The 9767-nt window shown below is 47.4% G+C and overlaps 1 protein-coding gene across 3 annotated transcripts in view; it reads left to right on the forward strand.

The window, feature by feature from the left end:
- Nucleotides 1–9767, forward strand: part of P2RY8 (P2Y receptor family member 8) — a 58839-nt gene that overhangs the window by 43178 nt on the left and 5894 nt on the right. The window lies entirely within an intron of this gene.

The following is a 9767-nucleotide window of genomic DNA, read 5'->3' on the forward strand; positions in this document are numbered from 1 at the left end:
TTACAGATCATCAGATACATGTAGAGACAAAATAAGACATTACAGAGTAAGACCATGGTCAGAAGGACCAATAGGAATAAAGACCCTGCTCACATTTAATACGTTGTGTTTTACACCCTACATTTATCAGCCATTATTATTAATAGGTTTATTGGAATGTAAGATACCTTTTCTGAATATACAATCTCTTTTAGTATCAAAGTTTAAAATAGTTTATACATGTTCATCAAGTTCAACCAAGGAAGGGAAGTCTAATTAATTGTTATGGGTAAAAAGATTGTTGTTTTTTTAATCAGTGACAGCTTTGATGCATGAGGTCCATTAAAAACAAATCTGTTCCTTGCTAAGTGATGTGAGTTATAGAACATTTCATTCGAAAAAGTGGCAAATAAAAGTTAATAAAAACTAAATTCTATTTGTCTTAAGTTTTTCTTTCTTTTACTGTTAGTAGTTGGGAAGCAGCAGATCTGAAGGATGTTTTGACACATTTCTTATAAATTCACGTCTCTATTATGAAACCTGTTTGTCAGTTAGAACATTGGTTAACAGATTGCATTTACTACTACAGGAAATGTCTCAACACTTTGCCCAGATCTTCACATTTATTTTATGGGTACACAGCGAGGTGCATAAGGGAAGGTGCATCCGGCAGCTACAAGGATTTGTAGCTCATTGATTTTAGCTTTTCCATTTTTTTGCGGGATGAGATGCTTTTTCCAGTGTTACCATTTGGGGGTTGGTATCCCCTATTGTTAAAAATTTAGGAACTTTTTTTTAAAAAAGCATCAATTCTATACTGGATTTTTTCTTTTTTTTTTTTGGTGTTCACCGTATAGACTAATAATCATGTTATCTTTATTGTATGGGTCAATAGGATTACGGTGATATCATACTTTTTTCTTACATTTTACTAAATTTGCCAAATAAAACCCTAATGTAGGTAAAAATCTTTTTTGACTACAGAGCTGGTTGATGGCTTGCTTTTTGCAGGACTTGTTGTACTTTTTTTTAAATCACTTTTTATTGCATTTTTTGTGGGATTAAAGAAGGTAAAACTCATCATTTTTGGCAGGTTTTTAACAGTTTTTCTTAACAGGAAGGAGGCAATGGATAACAAATATAAGAAGATTACCACAGTCATCGTGCCTAGATCTATTAGTATGTGTCATTGGTTTATCATGCCGATTTTGATAGTAGATTTCAGTTTTTTTTAATAATAATCAAAGTTTTAGGCAAGTTTTTTTAGTTTTTCAGTTTTTTTAATAATAATTAGAGATGAGCGAACATACTCGTCCGAGCTTGATGCTCGATCGAGCATTAGTGTACTCGTAACTGCTCGTTGCTCGGACGAGTATTTCGCCCGCTCGAGAAAATGGCAGCTCCCGCCGTTTTGCTTTTTGGCGGCCAGAAACAGAGCCAATCACAAGCCAGGAGACTCTGCACTCCACCCAGCATGACGTGGTACCCTTACACGTAGATAGCAGTGGTTGGCTGGCCAGATCAGGTGACCCTGGGATAGACTAGCCGCTGCCCGCGCTGCTCGGATCATTCTCTGTCTGGATGCCGCTAGGGAGAGAGCTGCTGCTGGTCAGGGAAAGCGTTAGGGTGTTCTATTAGCTTACTGTTAGGCAGGAGTGATTCTAAAAGAACCCAACAGCCCTTCTTAGGGCTACAATAACGTTATAATTTTTTTTTTTTTTTATTTGCAGCTAGTACCATATTGTGAGGAATTAGCAGGGGGACTTGCTACCGTTGTGTTTAGCTCTTAGTGACACACATATCCACCTCAAACACCAAAGTGGGAAAATTTATTAGGGGTTTGAGTAGAATTAGGCACAGTCTGCCAGTTTCTTTTTATTTTACGTTTATTGTTTTAATAACTCAGTGTCATCTCATCTGGCATAGTAGTGTGCTGTAATACTTGGCTAGAAAATAGCCATAGGAGAATACAAACGGCTTAATTACGCCTACAGTAGCGTTATATATATTTGTTTTCTGGTTGATCTGCTGGTGGCTGTAGTTGTTGCAGTGCATCTACTAGTAAATTGTGAGCAATTTGGAGTCAGACTTGCGACCACTGTGTTTTAGTGACGCACATATCCATCGCAAAGACCGAAGTGGGAAAATTTATTAGGGCCCGGGGTTGTATTTCAATTAGGCACAGTCTGCCATTTCCTTTTTTATTTTACGTTTATTTTTTTCATAACTCAGCGTCATCTCATCTGGCATAGTAGTGTGCTGTAATACTTGGCTAGAAAATAGCCATAGGAGAATACAAACGGCTTAATTACGCCTACAGTAGCGTTATATATATTTGATTTCTGGTTGATCTGCTGGTGGCTGTAGTTGTTGCAGTGCATCTACTAGTAAATTGTGAGCAATTTGGAGTCAGACTTGCGACCACTGTGTTTTAGTGACGCACATATCCATCGCAAAGACCGAAGTGGGAAAATTTATTAGGGCCCGGGGTTGTATTTCAATTAGGCACAGTCTGCCATTTCCTTTTTTATTTTACGTTTATTTTTTTCATAACTCAGCGTCATCTCATCTGGCATAGTAGTGTGCTGTAATACTTGGCTAGAAAATAGCCATAGGAGAATACAAACGGCTTAATTACGCCTACAGTAGCGTTATATATATTTGATTTCTGGTTGATCTGCTGGTGGCTGTAGTTGTTGCAGTGCATCTACTAGTAAATTGTGAGCAATTTGGAGTCAGACTTGCGACCACTGTGTTTTAGTGACGCACATATCCATCGCAAAGACCGAAGTGGGAAAATTTATTAGGGCCCGGGGTTGTATTTCAATTAGGCACAGTCTGCCATTTCCTTTTTTATTTTACGTTTATTTTTTTCATAACTCAGCGTCATCTCATCTGGCATAGCAGTGTGCTTTCATACTTGGCTATAAAATAGCCATAGCAATAGGATAGCATCGTTTGGTTTTAAAAACTAAAAAACAAAAAAAAAAAACAAAAAAAAAAAAAAAAAAGTTAAAAAAAAAATTCAAGTTATAACTCTCATTTTCAAAATGTTTAACCCGAGGACTAGGGGTAGAGGACGAGGGCGTGGGCGTTCAACTACTGCAGGGGTCAGAGGCCGTGGTCCTGGGCGGGGTGAGACACCACCTGCTTATGAGGGAGCAGGGGAACGCCGCAGAGCTACACTCCCTAGGTTCATGTCTGAAGTCACTGGGAATCGTGGTAGAGCACTGTTGAGGCCAGAACAGTGCGAACAGGTGATGTCGTGGATTGCCGACAATGCTTCGAGCAATTTGTCCACCAGTCAGTCTTCCACGCAGTCCACCCATGTCACCGAAATCGGCACTCCTCCAGCTCCTGCACCTCAGGAACTGTTTTCTGGACCATTCCCACAGTCACAAACCACTTGTCCGGTTGCTGATGAGCAATTTTCCGATGCCCAGGTTTTCCACCAGTCGCAGTCTGTGGGTGATGATGACCTTGTTGACGTACTGGAAGAAGTGTGTAAAGAGGTGTCCGACAATGAGGAGACACGGTTGTCAGACAGTGGGGAAGTTGTTGTCAGGGCAGGAAGTCCGAGGGGGGAGCAGACTGAGGGATCGGAGGATGATGAGGTGACAGACCCAAGCTGGGTTGAGAGGCCGGGTGAACACAGTGCTTCTGAGACGGAGGAGAGTCCTCGACCAGAACAGGTTGGAAGAGGCAGTGGTGGGGCCAGACGGAGAGGCAGGGCCAGAGCTGGTGCATCAGCGCCAAATGTGTCAACTAGTGAAGCTCCCGTGGCAAGGGCTCCTGCGGCGAGGGCTAGATTTTCAGAAGTCTGGAGGTTCTTTAAGGAAACACCGGATGACCGACGGACTGTGGTGTGCCACATTTGCCAAACCAGGATCAGCAGGGGTTCCACCACTACTAGCTTAACTACCACCAGTATGCGCAGGCATATGAATGCTAAACACCCCACTCAGTGGCAACAAGCGCGTTCACCTCCGGCCGTGCACACCACTGCTCCTTCCCCTGTGTCAGCTGATAGTCAGCCCCCTGCCCAGGACCCTGCCACAAAAACCCCATCGTCGCCTCCACGATCCTCCACAGCATCCACCAGCGTTCAGCTCTCCATACCCCAGACGCTGGAGCGGAAACGCAAATATAGTGCAACCCACCCGCACGCCCAAGCCCTTAATGTGCACATCTCCAGATTGCTAAGCCTGGAGATGCTGCCCTATAGGCTAGTAGAGACCGAGGCCTTTCGCAGCCTCATGGCGGCGGCCGCCCCTCGGTATTCGGTCCCCAGCCGCCACTACTTTTCCCGATGTGCCGTCCCAGCCCTGCACCAGCACGTGTCAGACAACATAATCCGTGCCCTGACCAACGCCGTTTCTGACAAGGTCCACCTGACCACGGACACGTGGACGAGTGCTGCCGGGCAGGGCCACTATATATCTCTGACGGCACATTGGGTTAACTTGGTGGAGGCTGGGACCGAGTGTGACCCTGCGGCTGGTCATATACTGCCGACGCCGAGGATTGCGGGGCCTACCTCGGTCCAGGTGTTTGAGGCCTACTATGCCTCCTCCTCCTCCCACCCCTCCTCCACCTCCTCCTCCGAACGACCATCCGTGGGCATGGCGCCATCAGTCGGTAGCTCTAGGCACAGCAGCAGTGCCGTCGCTAAGCGACAGCAGGCGGTGCTCAAACTGCTGAGCCTAGGCGATAAAAGGCACACCGCCCAAGAACTATTACAGGGCATCACGGCGCAGACTTATCTGTGGCTGGCACCGCTGAACCTGAAGCCAGGCATGGTTGTGTGTGACAACGGCCGTAACCTGGTGGCGGCTCTGCAACTCGGCAGACTGACACATGTGCCATGCCTGGCCCATGTGTTAAATCTGATAGTTCAGCGTTTCCTCAAGACATACCCCAATCTGTCTGATTTGCTCACGAAGGTGCGCCGCATCTGTGCGCATTTCAGGAAGTCCAGCACAGATGCTGCCACTCTCAGGGCAGCGCAGCGCCGCCTCCAACTGCCCGCTCACCGACTGTTGTGCGACGTGCCCACGAGGTGGAATTCAACACTGACCATGTTATCCAGAGTTTACCAGCAGCGCCGAGCGATTGTAGACTGCCAGATGTCAACTTCCACCAGAACTGGTAGTCAGGTCAGTCAGCTTCCTCAAGTCTACAATGAGGAGTGGACGTGGATGTCTGATATCTGTCAGGTGCTGAGTAACTTTGAGGAGTCAACACAGATGGTCAGTGGCGATGCCGCCATCATCAGCCTCACCATCCCGCTGCTTGGCCTGTTGAAAAACTCTCTGGTCAGCATGAAGTCGGAAGCTTTGCGCTCCTCACAAGAGACGGGGGAAGAAGATTCCCTTGTTGATAGCCAAAGCACCCTTAGGTCTGTTTCTCAGCGCATATCGGAGGAGGTGGAGGTGGAGGAGGAAGAGGAGGAGAATGTTGGCGAGACACAAGAGGGGACCATTGTTGAGTCCTTCACTGTTGAGCGTGTATGGGCAGAAGAAGAGGAATTGGAGGAGTTGGAGGAGGAGGAAATGGACAGTCAGGCCAGTGAGGGGAGCGAATTCTTACGCGTTGGTACTCTGGCGCATATGGCAGATTTCATGCTAGGCTGCCTATCCCGTGACCCTCGCGTTCAAAGAATTTATTCCAGCACCGATTACTGGGTGTTCACTCTCCTGGACCCACGGTACAAGCAAAATCTTTCCACTCTCATCCCTGGAGAGGAAAGGAGTGTGAGAATGCATGAATACCAGCAGGCCCTGGTGCACAAGCTGAAACAGTATTTCCCTTCTGACAGCGCTAGCGGCAGAGTGCGTAGTGCTGCGGGACAAGTAGCGAGGGAGAGTAGGCGAGCAGGCAGCTTGTCCAGCACTGGCAAGGGTACGCTTTACAAGGCTTTTGCCAGCTTTATGTCACCCCAGCAAGACACTGTCACCTGTCCCCAGTCTCGGCAGAGTAGGGCTGATCTTTACAGAAAGATGGTGAGGGAGTACGTAGCTGACCATACCATCGTCCTAAATGATCACACAGCTCCCTACAACTACTGGGTTTCAAAGCTGGACATGTGGCACGAACTGGCGCTGTACGCCTTGGAGGTTCTTGCCTGCCCTGCCGCTAGCGTCTTGTCCGAGCGGGTTTTCAGTGCAGCTGGTGGCATCATCACCGATAAGCGTACACGCCTGTCGACTGACAGCGCTGACAGGCTGACGCTTATCAAGATGAATAAAGCATGGATTTCTCCTAATTTCCAATCTCCAGCAGGTGAAGGAAGCTCAACCTGAATAATTTATCCACTCCTCCTCCTCATTTTCCTCCTTCTCCTGCTCTTTGTACAGTAAAGCAGAGGAAACTGGCTATTTTTTGACAGGGCCCACTGGCTCTACCTATAGTACTTTATGCATTTAATTTTTCTGGAGGGCCACCGACCCGGTCCTCTGTTTTAAACAATTTTTTGGACTGCCACATACAGGCACTCAATCTATTCCATTTTTCTGGAGGGCCACCTACCTGCTCCTCTGGTTTGAAAACTTTTTTGGACTGCCACATACAGGCACTCAATCTATTCCATTTTTCTGGAGGGCCACCTACCTGCTCCTCTGGTTTGAAAACTTTTTTGGACTGCCACATACAGGCACTCAATCTATTCCATTTTTCTGGAGGGCCACCTACCTGCTCCTCTGGTTTGAAAACTTTTTTGGACTGCCACATACAGGCACTCAATCTATTCCATTTTTCTGGAGGGCCACCTACCTGCTCCTCTGGTTTGAAAACTTTTTTGGACTGCCACATACAGGCACTCAATCTATTCCATTTTTCTGGAGGGCCACCTACCTGCTCCTCTGGTTTGAAAACTTTTTTGGACTGCCACATACAGGCACTCAATCTATTCCATTTTTCTGGAGGGCCACCTACCTGCTCCTCTGGTTTGAAAACTTTTTTGGACTGCCACATACAGGCACTCAATCTATTCCATTTTTCTGGAGGGCCACCTACCTGCTCCTCTGGTTTGAAAACTTTTTTGGACTGCCACATACAGGCACTATCCAAATTGAATTGTCTCCATAGCAGCCTCCACACGTTGTCTCCATTGCTACCTCCAAAAGTCGTTTATATAGCTGCCTCCATACATCGTCCCTTTATCAAACGAGGTGTGTCAGGCCGAAATTTGGGTTGTTTTCATGGATTCCACATCAAAGTTGTTAACCTTGTCGCCACCCTGCTGTGTTATCCACAAAATACACTGGCAAACTTTTACCATTTACGGATATTATTTCAGCGCTTCTTGCGCATCTGTTTACATTCCCCTCACCCGCCATATCCTAAACTTATAAGAACGCTACTACACTTGATCTTATACAAAAGGTTCTTAGAAGTGCTGTTTGGGGAGTAGCCTAGAGACAGGGGCTTGGATTGGCGAAAGCTCGCCTGGCAGCGGAGCGCCAGCTCCATGCGCATCATGCGCTTCTTGCGCATCTGTTTACATTCCCCTCACCCGCCATATCCTAAACTTATAAGAACGCTACTACACTTGATCTTATACAAAAGGTTCTTAGAAGTGCTGTTTGGGGAGTAGCCTAGAGACAGGGGCTTGGATTGGCGAAAGCTCGCCTGGCAGCGGAGCGCCAGCTCCATGCGCATCATGCGCTTCTTGTGCATCTGTTTACATTCCCCTCACCCGCCATATCCCAAACTTATAAGAACGCTACTACACTTGATCTTATACAAAAGGTTCTTAGAAGTGCTGTTTGGGGAGTGGCCTAGAGACAGGGGCTTGGATTGGCGAAAGCTCGCCTGGCAGCGGAGCGCCAGCTCCATGCGCATCATGCGCTTCTTGCGCATCTGTTTACATTCCCCTCACCCGCCATATCCCAAACTTATAAGAACGCTACTACACTTGATCTTATACAAAAGGTTCTTAGGAGTGCTGTTTGGGGAATAGCCTAGAGACAGGGGCTTGGATTGGCGAAAGCTCGCCTGGCAGCGGAGCGCCAGCTCCATGCGCATCATGCGCTTCTTGCGCATCTGTTTACATTCCCCTCACCGCCATATCCCAAACTTATAAGAACGCTACTACACTTGATCTTATACAAAAGGTTCTTAGAAGTGCTGTTTGGGGAGTAGCCTAGAGACAGGGGCTTGGATTGGCGAAAGCTCGCCTGGCAGCGGAGCGCCAGCTCCATGCGCATCATGCGCTTCTTGCGCATCTGTTTACATTCCCCTCACCGCCATATCTCAAACTTATAAGAACGCTACTACACTTGATCTTATACAAAAGGTTCTTAGAAGTGCTGTTTGGGGAGTAGCCTAGAGACAGGGGCTTGGATTGGCGAAAGCTCGCCTGGCAGCGGAGCGCCAGCTCCATGCGCATCATGCGCTTCTTGCGCATCTGTTTACATTCCCTTCACCCGCCATATCCCAAACTTATAAGAACGCTACTACACTTAACTTGGTGCAGGCTGGGACCGAGTCTGACCCTGGGGCTGGTCATATACTGCCGACGCAGAGGATTGCGGGGCCTACCTCGGTCCAGGTCTAAAAAAGGCCTACTATACCTCTTCCTCCTCCCACCCCTCCTCCACCTCCTCCTCCGAATTACCATCCGTGGGCATGGCGCCATCAGTCGGTAGCTCTAGGCACAGCAGCAGTGCCGTCGCTAAGCGACAGCAGGCGGTGCTCAAACTGCTGAGCCTAGGCGATAAAAGGCACACCGCCCAAGAGCTATTACAGGGCATTCCACATCAAACTTGTTAACTTTGTCGCCACCCTGCTGTGTAATCCACAAAATATACTGGCAAACTTTTATCATTTACCGATATTATTTCAGCGCTTCTTGCGCATCTGTTTACATTCCCCTCACCCGCCATATCCCAAACTTATAAGAACGCTACTACACTTGATCTTATACAAAAGGTTCTTAGAAGTGCTGTTTGGGGAGTAGCCTAGAGACAGGGGCTTGGATTGGCGAAAGCTTGCCTGGCAGCGGAGCGCCAGCTCCATGCCAAGGTCCAACTAACATAGTTTTAACTGCAGCACCTTTAATCTACTACTAGTTCACTGCCTCCATACATGGTCCCCTTATCAAACGAGCTGTGTCAGGCAGAATTTTGGGTTGTTTTCATGGCTTCCATGTTAACTTTGTCGCCACCCTGCTGTGTAATCCACAAAATATACTGGCAAACTTTTATCATGTACCGATATTATTTGAGCGCTTCTTGCTCACCTCCTTTGGTTCCTCTCTGCCACCCATTGGTTTGAAGCCTGAGTCCATTTGGGGTATGTTGCCATGACACTCTCTAGCCTGCCGCTGCTGCCGCTTCCGCTGCCTCTGCATGCCATCCCCTATAGTGTCAGGGTCAATTATTGGATGTTTTAGATGCTATCTAGCCTCATTCGGTCACTCTGTCATGGCCATGCTGTTGCCCATAATTTTGGCATAATGGTGCGATTAAGCAGCCTCAGAGGCATCCATGCATGCTGCCCCTGCTGTTTCCTGTCCATTTCCGTGGTGTTTCCATCCTTTTCTGAGGTTCCCAGGTGTTTGGCCAAGCTTCCCTGTGCAGAGCCTTGGTCCCCTTGAAAAATGCTCGAGTCTCCCATTAACTTCAATGGGGCTCGTTACTCGAAACGAGCACTCGAGCATCGGGAAAAGTTCGTCTCGAATAACGAGTACCCGAGCATTTTAGTGCTCGCTCATCTCTAATAATAATCACAGTTTTAGGCAAGTTGCAGATTTGAAATTCTGGATATACCTCATAGCTCCATGCCAC

Source organism: Engystomops pustulosus, chromosome 2 (assembly GCF_040894005.1).
Source record: "Engystomops pustulosus chromosome 2, aEngPut4.maternal, whole genome shotgun sequence".
Taxonomy (NCBI): Eukaryota; Metazoa; Chordata; class Amphibia; order Anura; family Leptodactylidae; genus Engystomops; species Engystomops pustulosus.